This window comes from Dermacentor albipictus, chromosome 3 (assembly GCF_038994185.2).
Source record: "Dermacentor albipictus isolate Rhodes 1998 colony chromosome 3, USDA_Dalb.pri_finalv2, whole genome shotgun sequence".
Taxonomy (NCBI): domain Eukaryota; kingdom Metazoa; phylum Arthropoda; class Arachnida; order Ixodida; family Ixodidae; genus Dermacentor; species Dermacentor albipictus.
In genome coordinates this window covers 79,501,566-79,521,931 of record NC_091823.1, presented here as the reverse complement: position 1 = coordinate 79,521,931, position 20,366 = coordinate 79,501,566, and positions in this window count along the sequence as shown.

Genomic DNA, 20,366 nt, shown 5'->3' with positions numbered 1-20,366 from the left:
TGATCGGGGTTTACGTTCTCATCTAGCGTCGGCTGAGTTTCATGCTCATTAGAGGAATCACATTTGGGTAAGATGGGGTCTTTATTCAAGCCTAGACTTAAATAATGCATGACGAAACAGGTTATGAAGATTAGACAGACAGACAGACAGACAGACAGACAGACAGACAGACAGACAGACAGACAGACAGACAGACAGACAGACAGACAGACAGACAGACAGACAGACAGACAGACAGACAGACAGACAGACAGACAGACAGACAGACAGACAGACAGACAGACAGACAGACAGACAGACAGACAGACAGACAGACAGACAGACAGACAGACAGACAGACAGACAGACAGACAGACAGACAGACAGACAGACAGACAGACAGACAGACAGACAGACAGACAGACAGACAGACAGACAGACAGACAGACAGACAGACAGACAGACAGACAGACAGACAGACAGACAGACAGACAGACAGACAGACAGACAGACAGACAGACAGACAGACAGACAGACAGACAGACAGACAGACAGACAGACAGACAGACAGACAGACAGACAGACAGACAGACAGACAGACAGACAGACAGACAGACAGACAGACAGACAGACAGACAGACAGACAGACAGACAGACAGACAGACAGACAGACAGACAGACAGACAGACAGACAGACAGACAGACAGACAGACAGACAGACAGACAGACAGACAGACAGACAGACAGACAGACAGACAGACAGACAGACAGACAGACAGACAGACAGACAGACAGACAGACAGACAGACAGACAGACAGACAGACAGACAGACAGACAGACAGACAGACAGACAGACAGACAGACAGACAGACAGACAGACAGACAGACAGACAGACAGACAGACAGACAGACAGACAGACAGACAGACAGACAGACAGACAGACAGACAGACAGACAGACAGACAGACAGACAGACAGACAGACAGACAGACAGACAGACAGACAGACAGACAGACAGACAGACAGACAGACAGACAGACAGACAGACAGACAGACAGACAGACAGACAGACAGACAGACAGACAGACAGACAGACAGACAGACAGACAGACAGACAGACAGACAGACAGACAGACAGACAGACAGACAGACAGACAGACAGACAGACAGACAGACAGACAGACAGACAGACAGACAGACAGACAGACAGACAGACAGACAGACAGACAGACAGACAGACAGACAGACAGACAGACAGACAGACAGACAGACAGACAGACAGACAGACAGACAGACAGACAGACAGACAGACAGACAGACAGACAGACAGACAGACAGACAGACAGACAGACAGACAGACAGACAGACAGACAGACAGACAGACAGACAGACAGACAGACAGACAGACAGACAGACAGACAGACAGACAGACAGACAGACAGACAGACAGACAGACAGACAGACAGACAGACAGACAGACAGACAGACAGACAGACAGACAGACAGACAGACAGACAGACAGACAGACAGACAGACAGACAGACAGACAGACAGACAGACAGACAGACAGACAGACAGACAGACAGACAGACAGACAGACAGACAGACAGACAGACAGACAGACAGACAGACAGACAGACAGACAGACAGACAGACAGACAGACAGACAGACAGACAGACAGACAGACAGACAGACAGACAGACAGACAGACAGACAGACAGACAGACAGACAGACAGACAGACAGACAGACAGACAGACAGACAGACAGACAGACAGACAGACAGACAGACAGACAGACAGACAGACAGACAGACAGACAGACAGACAGACAGACAGACAGACAGACAGACAGACAGACAGACAGACAGACAGACAGACAGACAGACAGACAGACAGACAGACAGACAGACAGACAGACAGACAGACAGACAGACAGACAGACAGACAGACAGACAGACAGACAGACAGACAGACAGACAGACAGACAGACAGACAGACAGACAGACAGACAGACAGACAGACAGACAGACAGACAGACAGACAGACAGACAGACAGACAGACAGACAGACAGACAGACAGACAGACAGACAGACAGACAGACAGACAGACAGACAGACAGACAGACAGACAGACAGACAGACAGACAGACAGACAGACAGACAGACAGACAGACAGACAGACAGACAGACAGACAGACAGACAGACAGACAGACAGACAGACAGACAGACAGACAGACAGACAGACAGACAGACAGACAGACAGACAGACAGACAGACAGACAGACAGACAGACAGACAGACAGACAGACAGACAGACAGATAGATAGATAGATAGATAGATAGATAGATAGATAGATAGATAGACAGACAGACAGACAGACAGACAGACAGACAGACAGACAGACAGACAGACAGACAGACAGACAGATAGATAGATAGATAGATAGATAGATAGATAGATAGATAGATAGATAGATAGATAGATAGATAGATAGATAGATAGACAGACAGATAGATAGATAGATAGATAGATAGATAGATAGATAGATAGATAGATAGATAGATAGATAGATAGATAGATAGATAGATCACAAAGAGGATCACGTAGACACTATGTTCTGAAAGCATTGAGTCTTCTCACGCTTTCCGCCAGCAATGCTGCTAGCTAGCTTACTTTTCACAGAAAGATGGTGGAAGGCTTTGGTGAGAAAATGCTCTTGCAACAAACATAATCGATATATATATATATATATATATATATATATATATATATATATATATATATATATATATATATATATATATATATATATATATATGCACCTGTCTAAAACTAAATGGGGAGGAGGGAGTGAGGATGCGGGGGGGGGGAGGGTCTTTCCAGTGGCATTAGTATATTGCCTGCCGGCTAGCGCTCGATGCGCGCCGAGCGTCCGCAACTGGTCCGGAGCGGCGGCGCCATGTTGACACGGCCCAGAACCACGCACGGATGACCTCGCGGTGCGCGAAAACACGGTCTCTATAACAAAGGCACGGCTAATTTGCAGCTATTGCAGCGGCAGCGCGGCAGCTTCGGCTCGTGCCGGCGCACGCAACAGTGCGCGACTCTCGGTGGCAATAGGGGAAAAGGGAGCCCACAACATTCTCACCAAAGGGCGCAGCCTGTCACCGCGCGCGCGCTGGAGCGCAAAAATGCCGCTATACCGGCGTCATCCCATGCCCGCTGCACGGCTCACCATTTCGACAAGACTGCCCCCGCGCCGCACGCGTGCACTGTACGAGAGAGGTGATCCCGAAAACCGGTGCTCCCTGCGTTCTCTGTGTCGAGAGCAAGCGGACGTGTGCTCAGTAGACAGGAAAATTACAATGGAAAAGCGAGATGGGAAAGAAAGTACAATGCCAGAAATGCGTGAGCGAAGAGAGGTCCGTTGCTTGGAAACTGGCGACCCGGCGCGGTGACCTTACACGGCTAAACAAAATGCGTGCTTCGGCCGGCGCGTCCAGCTCGGACTTCGAAAAAGCAAAGGAAGAAAAGCGAACACTGGAAAACTGTATGTATAAGTATACTAGGAAAAAAAATCTGAACAGAAGTTGCTCTCGCGAAGTCGTTCCTTGTTGATTTACAGTAGTCCTACGACACAAGCCTGCGAATAAGAAAAGAATACACTGCAAGGAGGGTGACAGCCAGATATGCGAAGAGGGCGTGAGCAAGGGAGTCGGAACCATCTGTTGGCCTGCACTGCTCGGTCCACAACTCCAAGTCCAAGGGGTGCTTTTCTACGTGCATATCGCGCCCCTAACAGAAGTAGCACCGCAGCAGCAGCAGCAGCAGCAATAGGGGCCGTCGTTTCGGCGACAAACGCCGTCTCGTTCTCGCAGTGGCCGCCGGCGCCGTCGGTCCGTGCATATTCCAGCCGCTCATACGCACGCAGTACAACTTGGCGCAGCAGTGCACGCGGGTCGGCTGCGTTTCCTTTTCCTCCTCCCCCTCTCGCTATCTGCCTCTCCCTGAGAGCGCCGTCGTTTCTGCAGCGTTAACGACCCGTCCGATTCACGGCGTGCTGCACACGGTTGGAAAAGCGCCGCTCTGCAGCCGCGAGCGGATCTTACGAAGGTGCAAAAAATCGCGAGAAGGAAAGCGAGCTTCGCAAACGGGACGACGATAGACAAACGACAACAAGAAAAAACAAAGCAAGAAACGAAACGCAAGAATAATAAGCAGTAGTCACAACCAATACTGCGGCCGTGCTCTGCGGATGTCGACATCGTCCTCGTAGCCTCCGCTTCCGTCGCTGGCAGCACATGCACGAACACGCGCGCTTACGCCAACCTTCGCAAGGCAGCTAGCTACCGGTCGCCCTTTCCCGCGCCCTAGCGCGTTTCGCGAAAATATATCGCCGAATTACAATCTGCTAATGCGCCGGAATGAACTCCCCGCCGCAGCCAACGAGCCAGCCGACAGCCTCGTACTTACGTCTCCCTGCATTTCCTTTTTTCTTTCCTCTTTATTTTTTTCGTTCGCTCTGCTAGCACACTCGTGTAGACAGACATCCGCCCTCGTGTACATCTGCGCAAGCACAAGCCACTCGGATATTCCCGCTCCCTCTCGTGCCAACGGCCGTGCCTCTTTACGCGTGCGTGCCATCCGAGCAGAACTGCCGCTTCCTTTCCCGGACCGCCCCTCGTATAAACACTCGGCTACTTCCTCCGCTCTCCTCATTTGCCGCTCGCTCATTTACGCTTTCTGCCTATCCGCCGCAACAGTCGTCATGCCGTACTTTTTTTTTTTTTTTGCTGTCCCTCCCTTACTGTTGCTCTTACATGCCTTTCCTTTTTCTGCCTAAATGCGAATGCGACTTCTGTGTGGCTTCTATTATTTTCCTTTTTACTGTGCGGTCATAGCGACGCACCCGCGTACGCTGGTCTATCGTGGTAAACGCGTGCTGCCTCGTGCCTTTCAACGTCGCTTTCGCTATGTCACATTGCTTGCAATGACGTTCGTTTTCGTTTTGTTTTTTCATGTTTCTTTCTAAACCTTCTCAAGACACATTTTCTTTCTGTTAATATTTTAGGCGCTAACTAATTTCGTTCTTCTTATAATAAATTATTATTTACTTCTTTTTGATGGTGTAATTACTGCCCCTCCAGCTTACAGCCATTCCAGGGGCCTACAATACGTTGCAAATTAAAAAAAAGAAAGCCCATAATAACGCCTCATTCCGTGCTGCTTTATTATGTTTGCTTTTGTGGCTACACGTTTCACTTGCACGCATTTTTTTGCTCATTCCTACCCTGCTCCTTACGTCGTTTTTGCACACGGATAGGCGCTGCGAGGCTAGGAGGCAACCATTCCAGTGCCAGCGCGATTCATGCACGCTCAGACGCCTTGGCAGGAAGAAATAACAAGGGGGCGTTTCGGCTAATCTACTTTGACGTGCACCGAGCGCCACGTTCGCTGTTCCAGGTCACGTGAAAGATAAACAGAATACATGCAATGAAGAAAACTCTTGGCGAGAGAGATGAGTACGTGAGCGTTAAGAAGCAAACGTTAGAAAAGCATCGCCGAGCCCGGCGTGAGGTGAGGTGACGCGTATTTTTTAGGGAATACTCCGGGGAAAACGTCACCGGCCACATTCAGCAGTAGAAGCGGCAGTTATCCGCCTGCACTTGCAAAGCCGTAGAGGCGTGAGGACAGAACGACGTCTAAGGAAAAAAAAAAGCGATTATCCGGGGAGCACGAAACGGTATAAGAAAGCTAAATACGAGGACGTGCGCGAGCATATGTTTGTTTTTGTTCTTTTTCGAGGCATCTCTTATTCCGGTACGTTCCTTTATTTTTTTTTTTTGTTACTTGCTAATTTTTCTGCAACGAGCCTACCTGAGCGTTGTATCTGCCTCTTTCTGGACATTAGCTATAGGGCGCTCCGGAAGAGCACGAGAATGTTCTCACTGGCGCTAATCGCGCCAGCTTTCTTTTCTTATCTAATTTTCTTTCTTCCTTTCTTACTTTCCTTTTTTTCTTCCTTTCTTTCGTTTCCTTCCTTACTTCCGTCTTTTCATCCTTTTTTTTTCTTTTCTGTCTTCATTTCGGTTTCGCTCGTTCTCCTATATGCTGCATGCACTCTCTTGTAGGTTTGTGAACACTCACTCTGCGTATTTGGCTATAAAGACAAAATAAATAAAATAGAATACCTTTGTTTGCACTATTTATTGTGGTTAGTATTCTGGTCACATTTATTCACTTTTGAAGCTCTGAGCATCGCGTTTTTCTCCCCTGTACGTGCGCCCATTATGTTCCTCGTGAGTCAGCTTGCTATCCGTTGGCTTCCCTTTCGGTCCGTCTCCCCTAGACTGGAAACCGCAATTATTGCTACGTCGCCGAGAAAAACTCCTCGCTTGCTCACCCACTGGGGCGAAATTGTAGCCGGCCGACCAGCAACGTTAGAATTAAATTGAAAAATAAAACAGGTAATGAAAGGAGAGAAATCACATTGCGAGCAAAAGCAACGGGAAAGAAGAAAATGGAAGCAGCCACCTCAAAGAAGACATGGTCACATATGGTGATGAGAATTACGTCAAGAGAGAAGCGAGAAGAACGAGGAATAGCAAAAGCTGGAATGGGGAGTCATTTGCATCGCTGCCAGCGCCTAGCGCATCTAGTTTGCTGATTTTGTACCCGTCGTAATTTTTATTCTTCTAACCATTTCCCGTGTTCGTAAAGCGTCTTTATTACTTCTCTAGCTTTGGCAGTGACCAGCACCTGGGGCTGTTGGTGCTACGCATTGGTTTTGAATGGGAAGGCTGTCTTAAATGTAGGAATATTATGATGCTGTCTAGTGCATGAAACGGGATGTGGCGGAACGTAAGAAATCGGGAAAGCAAGACGACATTCAGCGGTAGTGGAAGAATCATCATCAGAAGCAGCCTATTTTATGTCCACTGCAGAATGAGGGACTCTTCATGCGATCTCCAATTACGCCTGTCCTGCGCCAACCGATTCCAACTTGCGCCTGGAAATTTCCTAAATTCATCACCCTACCTTGTTTTCTGCCGTCTTCGGCTGCGTTTCCCTTCTTTGGGCACCCATTCTGTAACTCCAATGGTCTACCGGTTATCTGTACTACGCATTACATGGCCTGCCCAGCTCTGTTTTTTTCTCCTGATGTCAATTAAAATATTGGCTATCCCCGTTTGCTCTCTGATCGACATCGCTCTCTTCCTGTCTCTTAACGTTACGACTAACATTCTTCGTTCCATCACTCTTTGCGCGGTCCTTAACTTATTCTGCAGCTTCTTTGTTAGTCTCCAAATTTCTGCCCCATATGTTAGCATCCGTAGAACGAACTAATTGTACATTTTTCTTTTCATTGATAATCATAAGCTTGCAGTCAAGATCTGATAATGTCTGCTGTATGTTCTCCAACTCATTTTTATTCTTCTTTAAATTTCCTTCTCATGATCAGGACCCCCTACGAGTTATTGACATAAGTACATGTAATCCTTCACAGACTCTAGTCGCTGACTGGCAATCCTGAACTCTTGTTCTCTTGCCAAACTATTGACAATTATCTTCGTCTTCTGCATTGTAATCTTCAACCCGACTCTTACACTCTCTCTGCTAAGGTCTTCAATCCTCAATACTCAATCGGAAGAATGCGAAAGCGCAAAAGAATGAAAGTTGCATAGAAGGCACGCTTGCTTTTAACATCTTTCTTTCGCTTTTATACGCTTTTATAACGTTTTTATACGCTTTTCGCTTTTGTAAGTGAGTCACAGAGCACGTGTACCAGTCAGATATACTAAGAGAACAAACAAAAAAAGCTATGAAAAAATGCGCGAAGGCATCTTTTCTTTTGCTTCGTTGAAAAAATAGGCTTGGTAATGAATATGTCACCGTACTTATGGACGCATAGGAGGAGCGGAAACTTCTCAACTGCAGGTGAACCTCACTTCGCTACCTGCTACCAACTACTCCGTGCAACTGGTAGGTTTTCACGTGAGTTCGCTAAATGCAGAGAATAAATACTGAATGCAGTAAGCGAGTAAACTTGTACTTGTTTTTGCCAAAGATCACAGTATCTTTACAGTCATATTAGAATTAAAAATAATGCAAGTGATTATGCATGCACGCATAGCCATTTTACTCCTAGCCGTCTCTATCCTGTTAGCTTCACGCCTAGTTCCTTTCTCATGACGTGCGAGGAAGTCAAAATCGGAAATCGCATACAGTATGGCCGCGCAAGTAATGTTGTAGACCATTGCACTCATTCCATTTGAGAAGCTGTGATATTATAAACAGTGAGTTCTCAGCAGAAGCGTGATCTGAGTGCTATGCGCCATCGCCCTCAGTAACCGGTGCAGAGGGGGCCGTTAGGCACACATTTACGAATATTACACTGTTTGCTGGCTGGTATACACGTTCCACGTTTTATGATGCGTGGGAGTTCAAGTGAATAAAAGCAACTGGGCGTAAAATATCCATGCGTGTTATAACGTAAAGCTACCGCAAACTTTCCTATTCAAATGCTGCAATCAGCTCTCCATGCTTGGTCAAAACATTTTCGGGGCACCCCCACTTCGGCTGTCTCTCACACGACGTCAGAAAAACCATGAAAATGCCCCTCTGATATGATGCATGCACACTGAGTATGCATGATTAGATCAAACGCCCTTTTTTTGCCATGATACTCCGCCATTGATCAAACGTTTACGGGCTACGCCCACTTCGCCTATCTGTCACGCGACGTCACAAAACCGCGAAAACGCCAACACCCTGGCCTCTAGCAAGATCTCGGTAACATAAATATGTCGCGCCATCCTTAACATGAGAATTTGCGGTGAGTATCAGCTACGAGGCGCAAAGGCTGAAGGTTCGATAGAGTATTACAAGCTACAGTGACGCCAACGTGAGGGCTTGCCAGTCTTCTAAGCATGCGCGAAGGCTCAGAGGTGGGCGCTGATGCTATTATGTTTCTTGTGCCTCAATCCCGACAAAAATACACGCTACCGATCAACGAGTCGGGAATCTGCGTACATAGAAAATGAAATCTGTTTTTTAGTATGCATTCGCGAAGCGAGAACGCAGTAACAGCTCTTCATGCAGGCTCAAACAAGTGCATAGTGAGCTTACCTTGAGTAAATTCTTTTTGTAGGTTAGTGACTCATCACTAATAACATTTCAGTGCGCCTTAACTCGTCCATTAACAAAGTGACGCACTTGTCGCGAACCGAGTTGCGCTAAGGTGCATGCATTGAGGACGGCTGCGCCCTCTCCGAAATGACACTTGCGAGATATGACTTTAGTGATGACCCTGAAAAGAATGGCTGCGCTATGATACGGCCGAAATTGCAGTAAGTGGAATGGTACAGCCGTCGATATTAAGGCACTATTTGTTCTCTCATTTAAGTCATTTAAGTCATCATGGTGATGAAAAATGTCGTGAAGCGACGTCGCAATTGCCCCAAAACATAGTTCAAGGCGTTCGCAAACCAAAACCACACGGATGAGCAACGCTCCTCACCAGTCAGTAGATGCTTCCCAAGCGAAAATGGCAGTTTAGCGCGACTGTAAGCAAACGAAGCAGGCGCGAAGACCCATGTGATGTCATTAGGCCAATAGCGACGCGGCGTCGGCCTCGGCCAGGGCGTGCGAGGAGGAGGTGGCACTCTTTAAAGTGTGTCACTACTTTACGAAGTTTGAGGGGCTTTGCGTGGAAGTAGTTGAATTCCACAACACGATTTTACAATCGCGTCTGATGGAGCGAAGTGTACCTGCTGCGTCTGTTCATGCGAGTGGACTTGGCACATATCGGCCGCTGAAGAATTGGCAGATTGATAGGACAACAAAATACACAGTGAAGCGGAGTTCGAAAAAAGTAAACCAGCTGTTCTGTTGACTTGCGGTGATATTTCTCTGCTGAGTTTGTCAAATTAACATCGAGACAAACGGAACATGCGCCCTAATTTATTGCTAATTATCAACCTTGAAATATTTATGACGACGAGCAAAACGAGAAGGTGACAGCACGAGCCAACGTTTTGACAAGTGGACTTGTCTTCTTGAAGGCGAAGGAGAAGTTTGAAGTCGGAAGTTGAAGAAGACAAGTCCACTTGGCGAAACGTTGGCTCCTGCTTTCGCATTCTTCTCGTTTTGCTCATCGTGTTAAATTTTCATCTTCTCCCGCCTTCCCCATGTTCTCCCTTGAAATATTTATGCAACGTCCTAGATTGCCTGAAGAAAAAATGTAAAAATAAAGTGGTTTGTACACAAATGGGCGTTTTACTGTTTCTCTTTCAAGACATCAAGACATATCCAAAAGTCCATCTTCGAAATCACGAGTTTCTTGCCAAGCTTGGTCGTCCTAGAATCTCAAAGAGAGCATATTACTTCCTCATATTCAAGCAGCACCTAGAAGATGGCCGAGTAGCAATAATATGCCGTTATTGCTTCGCAAACTGTGAGAAATTGCGCGACGATTTGGAACCATAGAACGAAAGACTTGAGTAAACAGTGATAAGGGCCCCGCCGCTTCGCTATATTGACGCGGGGCTTGTTTCATTCCAGTCTTGGCTTTGTCGCCTTTTGTCAGAAGTAAAGTGGAGTGACGTACTTTTGCGCGTAGATGCATGGAATAAGTCTATGCAAACATGCTTCGTGGAGTAGAAAATGATTCTGCCTTTTTAAATAGGTTTTATTCTATTTTCCCTATGCTTCTTTTTTTCTTTTTTTTTACAGTATTGACTTTTTTTACACTCAAGGATAGTCTCCTGATGGTTTTTGCCGTTCACTGAGCATTGAGCCAAATACGAAGCTGAATTTTTGTTTCAACCATGGAGTCCATTGGTAACGAGAATGGACTTGCACGAGATACTAAACGGCACTATCTCGTTTGGCCAGCAAAATGCTTGCCGTTAAGCTGAGATATGTTTACCAGCTTTACCGCAAATGACGAAAACCAAGGATGTCTAACATAGCACTTTTGTAAATTTTGTATCGCCCGAAACTTAAATTAAATGATGTTACTCGCAGGACAGCGCGCGGTGTGTACCTATAGTCTATCAAAATTGTTCTGGGAATGAAGAGTTAACCGGACACCCTCTGCGAATACGGTTTCTATTTGAACGTGAATTCTGGAAGAGTTAATTCTTCTATATCATGCATTCGCAGCACAGAAAAATTGTGTTGTCTCTTCATTGTTATTTGTTTGCTACCTTGATTCTCATAAAAGATGAAAAATCGTGCCGATGCATTTCAGTTACTATTATCTATAATATTTTTTTATAATTAGCAGTAGCAGTATTATTATTATTATTATTATTCATAGCCAGTAGTAACAGTAGTTGTTTTGTTGTTGTAGTAGTTGAAGTGGTACAATAGCACATGGTACGCAGACGCAGGAGGAGCACTGCAGATGTAGAGTCACGCATTATGGTTGAAAAGAATTCCGCAGCAGCTTCATTGGCGGCCTACGGAATTGAAACGCGGCTTTTGAGAAAAGGAGTTCAGTGAGCAAACATTTTGAAAGGCCACACCGGCTCAGCAGTACAGAGCGACGGTTTATGAATGTTATGGATCGTAAAAGTGTCGAAGAATTTCGGTGCAGCTTCCACAAACAGCCCTTCTAGCTTAAGCGGTGGTTGTCTACCTTCGGAAGGTAGACCTTACGATTGGGGCTCAATTGGACATAACGGAAAAATTGATCAATGGGAAAACTCTACATCATTTAGTTTTGTTAACAGCTTTTCTGTCAGACGCTAACCATGTGATATTAGGGGACAGTAAAACAAAGTGAACGTTGCTTTGGTTACGGCCTCCCACTTGAATTGATGACATAAACATGATTGACTTTTTGTCGAAGCAGGGCCTCCCAGTATTTGTCAGCAAGATTGAATAAATGAAGAAAGAAGGTTAAAAACAACAAAGAAAAGGAAAGAAAAGATCATACGCACCTTGGTATTTCGAGGTTTGCGCGAGCTATTGCTAAACACTAAAATTCCACAACCAATTGCCTCTTGCTTTAGGTTGTCCGGTCTGTGCCGAATCACTGATGTCCTTGAAGTGCGAGGAAACAATGAAGTAAACGTCAGCTGCAACAGATTTGTAGGACTTACGTATATATTCCTTTTATTTATGATTCCGGCAAAAAAAGGATGTCGACTGCAATAAACGAAGAACGTACCCTTTTCTACCCGAGCGGCCATGAAGGTGTCAACTGGATCACTTGTCTCCAAACGTCTCACACTGCTCCCTCTTCTCCCATGTCCCCTTTTTTTATATTATTGAACACTTGCTTCTGCTCGATTACGACACTTCGAAATTCGTTCGCTAGTGCTTCTTAACCTCCACGGATGGGCTTAGGTGAAGACTTGGCAACAAAAAGCGATGGTGTTCGCAGATAAGCCAACGAACGACGTGTTTTTGCGAACGCTCGTTCGTTTCGCAACGCACTGACGTCTCGACAACGAGGACTGCTGAATCCAGATCGTATGAAGATCGGACGCGTTACAAGACGCACTAGATCGCGGCCCTTGCTTCTACTGGGAAGTTCAGCTGTCAGACGTAGTGAGAGAAACTGCAAAGTGAGAAAAAAAAATGAGAGGGAAAAAAAAGCGAACGCATGCACGACATAGACAGCCACTCCGTTTTCTTTCTCACGAAAGATCTCTTGTCAGATGGAGCGTGTGTTGCAAGGAAAACAGCTATACGTCACCGGAGAAAGAAGAAATCCTGTAGTGCCCTCGCACCAGGACAAATCAAAGGAAGGGAAAGCGAGTGCGAATTACATCGTGTCATTCAAGATGGAGCTTGCTTTCGCAAACTACAAGTTCACTCAAGATTGTCAGCAGCAGTACAGTCTGTGGCTTCGTATCAAGAGGAGCCTGACCTTATGCACTCATTTTAGAATTCATAAACTCGAGAGTTCCGCGACGATCAAGCTTCTTCTGCGTATAGCGGAGCGATTGCGCTGTGGGGCTGCTTTAAGAAACAATTGATTTCTTTGTTTTTTTCATCAGTGTGAGCAAGGTCGCCGAAACCTTATATTCATTTTTTTATTACTTGCGCCGTCAGGTGAAAGAAGTCGTCAGAAATGAAAATAAAATATAACTGAGTGGCACTAGAGATTAGTCGTTGCTGGCGACAAAGCTGAAAAAATGACCAGGTTAGTTTTGTCAATTAGTAAGTACGCTTCACCCGAAAAGCGAGCGTGGTTGGCCTATGTCTCAAGAAGTGTCCGCTATGTTTGGAGAAGTCGCCTAGAGTTTGCGCAAACCGTCTAGTCTGGTTTGCTTCTCATGATCCACTGCTTTGTTGATACCTTCTTGTTTCGCAACCGATAAGAGCTAACTTGCTGTTGTTTTCCTTCAACGACACTTTCTTCTCCTTTTGTCTCTATTGGTGTTCTTTTCGCGCAGAGAAGATGCTCCCTCTGCAAACAAGAAACCGGCATTTTTTTCTATCGCGCTCATCTTTCGCAATCTCAGTTGTCTGGCTACCACGAAGTTACTTTATCTGCTAGTGCGTTGACCTTTACCCAACTTCGTGTTTGCTTTTATATTCCACAGAGGGAAAGACGAGATCACTTTGTTCTGGAACACCGCTGTCGCGAGAAACATGATGACGCGGGTTTATGGGGTTCTATTGGGAAATCATAAGCAGGCTAGACAAAATTTTACGTTTTTAAGCATCAAAGTAGGTACTTTGTTGAGGCACAGTGTCAGGTGATCTACCACAGAATGAACAACGTTTGAAATGTATACTTTAAGGATGCCGTTCCCTCGGTACCACTGAAGAATAAAAAAGCGTGCAGGCTTGACAAAAGTTAAAAAAAAAACCAGTGGTAATTTCTGCACAATTTTACATTCGCGAAATGTGGTTTAGGCAACCCGAAGAGGTCGTGTAAAGCCAAAAGTTCACATTTGACAAATGGGGCAACGTTTCGAGAAGAAAAAAAAATGAAGATCGAGTGCACATATTGCGATATATATGAAGTGAAGCTTTATTCAAGCGATATGCATTCAATGCTATAAAACTAACGGCGACATGTAGGCTTGTGTTTATTTTCATTCTATGGAGCGTGTACATAGCACACGCTATGCCAAAATTCAAACACCAGACCAGTCAGATGCACTCTGAGATGTCTACGCGTCATTGTCATGACGTCATAGGCTATGTATTAGACTTTTCCAAGGACGAATGTTGATGACAGGTGTATTAAAGATGAAATACGACACATATCTACCTGCTTTCAAGGATTATGTAACTTTTCTCTTACACTGACACGTTCTGGATGGCTAAATCAAAGAAAATGGGGTAAATGAAATAATCCGGTAAATACATACTACGCTATGCCACTAGACGTTGATCTACTATAGAGATACCTATGAGCCGGCCTTCTGTGCTAGGTTTCTTGTAGGGTATTTTTGTTCTCATTATGCGGCACGTAGGTGCGCTTCTTGGCACTACGTTATCAGTTAGCATAGAGGGTTTATATATATAAGATCGTTTATCGGCACTTGCCACACAGCGCACTTGTAACCATAATATATATGTATAGAAACATATCTGCCGAGATACCAACTGGTCCAGCAGCAACAACACCAGCAACAGTAGCAGCGGTCATGCCAAACATGGAAGGGTATAAGGAAAATGGTTAAATTTATGCCAATCCCACACACTGCGACAACCGGTGGGCGCAAGAATTCTCGACGGCTTTCACCACACTATCGATGCCGAGGCACTGTTGGTCTCACGCTGCAGGCAGAAGTGCATGTACGGGTGCATGTGCTGAGAAGTCTGAAAAGTAAAGCTCGACGTTTAACGCACATACAATTATTGAAACGACACGACCACTTTATCTTCCCAATCGAGATGTTGGTAAATGTCCTAGAAGGTCGTACTTAACTACACGAAAACCATTTGTGACGCCGCAGTTTTCCTTTGGCATTTGCTAAGTATTTAAAGTGGAACGTAGGCCAGTTAAAACAAGCTATTTTCCCCCAAAATATGAAGCCCTGTGTATCTCGCTAAATAGATATCTCGCAAAACTTTGACAGTACATCAAAGAGTAACAGCGAAGCTTAGTTACGTTGTTCTCGAGTTTTAAGATAATGACTCTGCAAGATGCTTAAAATTGTTCAAATTGTAGAGCACGAATCAAGGTGATGTAGCTAATAACCCTTAATGTATTTAGATCAGCCTTAGGCCATAGCCCTCTGCAAGAACCTAATTTCCTGTGAAGTGCAGTCATTCAAAGCCAGCTTGTCCCTATGCTATCACTGTATCAGAATTTTCGTAACAGGATAATGTACCAACACTTGTTACTTCAAGTGCCCTTTTAACTCCACTATCAAATACATTCCTTAATTGCATTCTTAATATTATGTGATGGACTCCTCATTATATTCGTTTAACCTTGAATAAAACATTATCTCCTTGCCTTTGACGTCTCACTCTTACTACCAACTTTTATCTCATTTGCACTAATAGTGAAATTTTACAGAAAAACCACGTACACAACGACAAAGTAAGAGATAGAAAAAAAGAAAAGGCAAGTATAGAAAGGAGGCGGAGGTCACCCAGAAGAGCATCTGGTTTTCTACCCTCCACTGGGGACAAAGCAAAGGGGGCTGAAAGAAGAAAAGAGGAAGTAAGTGAAGTCTAAAAGTCACAACGGCACAAAAAGTGATATGTATTAGGATTCACATAAATTTTACTGTCCACGCAGAGCCAAAAATAATAATAATATTTGGGGTTTTACGTGCCAAAACCACTTGCTGATTATGAGGCACGCCGTAGTGGAGGACTCCGGAAATTTTGACCACCTGGGGTTCTTTAACGTGCACCTAAATCTAAGCACACGGGTGTTTTCGCATTTCGCCCCCATCGAAATGCGGCCGCCGTGGCCGGGATTCGATCCCGCGACCTCGTGCTCAGCAGCCCAACACCATAGCCACTGAGCAACCACGGCGGGTAAAGAGCCAAAAACATCAGTATGATTACTTTTAACATAAGTGGTCGAATACCGTTGTCATGTAGTTTTCATGTGAAACATTACGTGTTCTTCCATAACGTAGTCTACATTTGTTTTCTGTTTTGATCGATGATGAGTATAAGTGTTCTTGATACATTCCACACAAATTACGGCTTCGCGCAGACGTCAGATTTACTGACTGTCTCCAGTTTCTTGGCAGAAATTGTAAATTTGAGTCAGACAAAAAAAAAATTTGCGATTAGGAAGCACGTGCGGCTGAATAGCACTTGGGCTTTGAATTCTGGTGCTTCTCGAGAGACCAAATTGCTGCTAAAGAAGAACGCGTTTGATTTTTACACCATAGTCACTTTACTATAACACGATACGGCCACAGAGGCACACAGAATATCAGGAGCTCAGAGGACCAAATATACGCGTTTAATACGCATAACACGTACTCACCAATATTGTGAAAGAAGAACTTGTCTGAGTGGTGAGTACTTTCGCTAGGGCAACGTATGTCTGGTAAAGATTATTTGCAGCGTAATATCACAAAATAAGCCTCCACCATTCCTAGAGCTTTGACATCGAAAAGCAGTGTCAGCGTGGTATCTCCTGTCAAGTTGACATAATTGAGCAAGCAGGCAACCCTTTCAGCTAAAGGAAAAGCAGGCGCATCTAGCGGGTGTATATGGGTCATTTCATTTGGCTTGGACTGATTTTGTCTTTTTTATATTCACTTTCTTGAAGAAGTAGTACGTTTATGCATTTGTGGTACGTGTGTGCGCATCTATAGAAAACGTAGGTAGTTATAATATCTCAACTGCCTATTAGGATAGCCGCCTATAATGTAGCCTTCGTTCCCATTTGTGGGCATTTATTAAATAATGACATAAAATAAATAATGATCGAACTTAATAAACTGTGACTACGACAGCTATCAGCACTCGACTCGATTAGGTTGCATGACGCCGGTTAAAAAAATACTATTCTGTCCTGAAAATGCACATGAATTTGTTCGGTTATATCAACGAAAGTTGGTAGAAAGCCTCGTACGTTTGACACGGGAGATAAAGATATCTGGCTTGGCAAAGTGTTCCACAACATATCTTATCGATGATAATTACAGTATTGTACTGTGGCACAATGCCCCGTATCCCCGGCTTGCGACGTTGGCAACCTACTTCCTTCCCATGTTATGGAAGTCATGAAAGTCTCAAAACAAAACGTAGCATTTTATCTTGTTTGAAAATTGTGGTAACTGATGTGACACTTACATGATGAGAATTACCAACGTCCATTACTTTTGTGTTTTTGTTATTGTAGTTATTTCAATGAGCCATTCAACACTTTGCAGAAATTGGCGGCAGTAGATGTTAAAATTTATTCTTCTCGCTTTTTCTGCTCGAGTGAACAAACAAAGAGAAAAGCAATGGTGTTTCCAATATAAAGCGAGACTCATAAACTAAACCTAATAAAAGAAACACGCGCTGAAAGTGTACTGTTACAAAGACAAGAAAGGATAATCAAGAAATGCTCGCCTTAATGAGAAGCTTGTGATGATAGTTTTGCTGATCGCCTAGCACATCACTCCTCATGATTGATGATAATTATGGTATACATAGTTATCACACAAACGTATAAACAGTACGTACACCCACAAACGCGATTGATGTTATAGGCGAGTCTGTATAGAAAGCATCCCTCGAGCTAAGAGACCACTGGGAACGCCAAGCTGCTGCGGATACCAGAATCACCGTGATTTACTCGAGAGCGATATCCGGATTGATTCTGTCGAAATGATGTGTGCAGCTGTAATAGCAATCTAATTTGGCGTGTACTAATTGTTCGCGTGCTCCAATTATGTGCAACTAGACCTGCGCAATGATGCATTTAAAGAAGCATGTTGCTTCACACACATATATAGCGAAACACAACATATACAGCAAAATGAACTTTCACTTTAAAATGTAATTTTTGTCATGATTTGCTGTGAGCAATATACTAGCTTAGGGATTGTGAAAATATAAATCTTAGGCTAACACATTCCTCGTTAAAGAAGCTAACTAAACAACGAACTTCTCTCGGCAATCTCAGGCACATGTAGTCAGCAAAGTCTGAGCTTTACCATGAGACAAGAATTTATTTACTCTCTAGTGACCGTAAATGAAAATTTTATTTAATTCGTGCCTAGCGCATGTGTAAAAACTTCAAACTTCAGACACGTTTGTTAACAACGTACCTATCCGACTTGTTTCAAAATATGGCCCCACTGTATATATATAAACGCGTCCTGCAGTGATTCAAGCTCACACCAATTGCTTACATAAGCAATTTTACATTTAGCTTCGTAAAATTTTTTGCCCGAAATTTTGCCTTGTTTCAACGTAATCGCCAGAGTTCTGGACACTGCGATATACGTTCTTTTTTTTTTTCATCTTGATTTCTTATAAACACCAGAGCTTAAGAAACTCTGGCGCAGGTTGTGTGGAAGTATTCAGTCAATCAATCTATCGTTTACTTTCTCTTTGTAGAAAGGAAAATAGCAGCCACATGGAAGAGAGAGAGAGAGAGAAAGGAAGAGAGAAAGGTAGGGAGGTTAACCAAGGACATGCCGAAACTGCGCCGAGTAGTCTGACGGTGTGAGTGCCCCCCTGATTTGACAACCATGGACAACAAATACAGCGAGCTTCATATTGATCTGTGCAGGCATTTAAACAATATAAGTGAACGCATACGATATCCTTAAATGAAAGATAAAAACTATAAAGAAGTCCTCTCAGGTAGGAAAATTGTCTGTTCTGGCAGGACAACTCAAGCGTTCAGCAACCGAGCTGAAATTCTTGACAGCGCTAGTAAAATGTACGCGCACATCCATGCGCTTCTCCGCGATGGCCCAACATCGCCCGGAAAGTGGCAAAGAAGCGACGGGGATATGGAGAAGATGAGGTGTTCAGCGCGCGCAGAAGGTTACAGGAGCCAGAGCGGTCTTCCTCTCCACCTTCTCGCAACATTCTTCCAAGGCAGCGACCCACCCTCCCCGGCATCGCCCTGAGCGGCGGCTGTGGTAGCGTGGCGCGAGAAAAAGAGGGCCGCCGGGAACCTATCGCGATCGACGGCGACAACTCTTTCATCGATCCGCTTCTACTAATCTAGGAGATGGTTCCCGAACGCAGGAGGGAAAAAGTGGAGGAGAAAAGAAGAAGAAGGAAACAAAGGAGGCGCCCTGCCGTCCAACCCCCCACGCCAGCGCAACCACCGACGGAGCGAGCGAGCGAGCGAAAATTCGGGCGACGGCTCGCCCACCCTTTTTCTGCCGCGCCACGATGAAAGAGGGCGAGAAAGGAAGGGGAAGACATCGAGGCCGCTTCAAAACACGGTGGTGGTGGTGGCAGCGGCGGCAGCGACGACGGGCTTGCTCGCCGATCTCAGTCAGTCGATCATTCCGCTGGGCTAGATAAACACCCCTGGCACCTCTTTTCCCCCGCCTCTCCCCTCTCACCTCCAGTCATCCCCCATGGACCACCGAAACGCTGCATTCCCCAATCCCTTCTTGCTGCGTGCATGATGCCACTCTGCCAGCTGGCGGGGCGCCGGCTGGGCCCGAGTTACGGCTGCATTCTGGTCAGCTCTTTTGCTCCCCGACGCTAAATTGATTCTCGTCTCCCCCTCCCCCCTCTTCTCCCCCTCCACCCAGTGTGTAGGGTTGGTGCTGCTCTTTTCGCCTCTCGCTCCTTCTGATGGTGTTACTTCTTCTGGACGTCGGGTATCGTGATGCAAACGCCGTCCGTCGTGCCTGTATACTATACTATATGATATAATGTACTACACAAGGAGGTGGTGGCGCGGTCAGTGAGTTTTGCTTGTCGCGGTATTAACTTTCCTCCTTTTTTTTCCCACGTTCATCAGAAGGAAAGGTTGGTTTTATTGGCCGTACTTCTTGTGGAGCTGACACATAAATTAATTATCAGCTGATGCAAGTGCCAACGTAAAGCCGGTGCTCGGTCTTCTTTCAGTAACGCTGTTTAATACGCTCACGTGTGTTTCCGCAGTATTTTTTTATGCCCAAGCCGCCTATCGAGAAAGTCGATTGATAATAATGCATCTGAATGGTGAGCTACGAAGCAATAGTTCATTAGGTGCCTTTATTGTATGGCTTCTTTACGCAAGGTCACGTACATGTAATGTCCACGTACCAGGCGAAAATGTGATCTATTGCTTTGATGCCATTGAAACCACGTCTTTTTTTTTCTATCATACTTACGTCAGCTTACACCCAGGGAAGGTAACTTAATATACGGAAACTTTCCATAAGTATGACAACATTTTGCTAGAGCCTGCTTGCACTCAACAACAAAGGTATTTCAAAAAAACTGTCTCTTGTGCCCCTATAACATATCTGCTGATGAAAG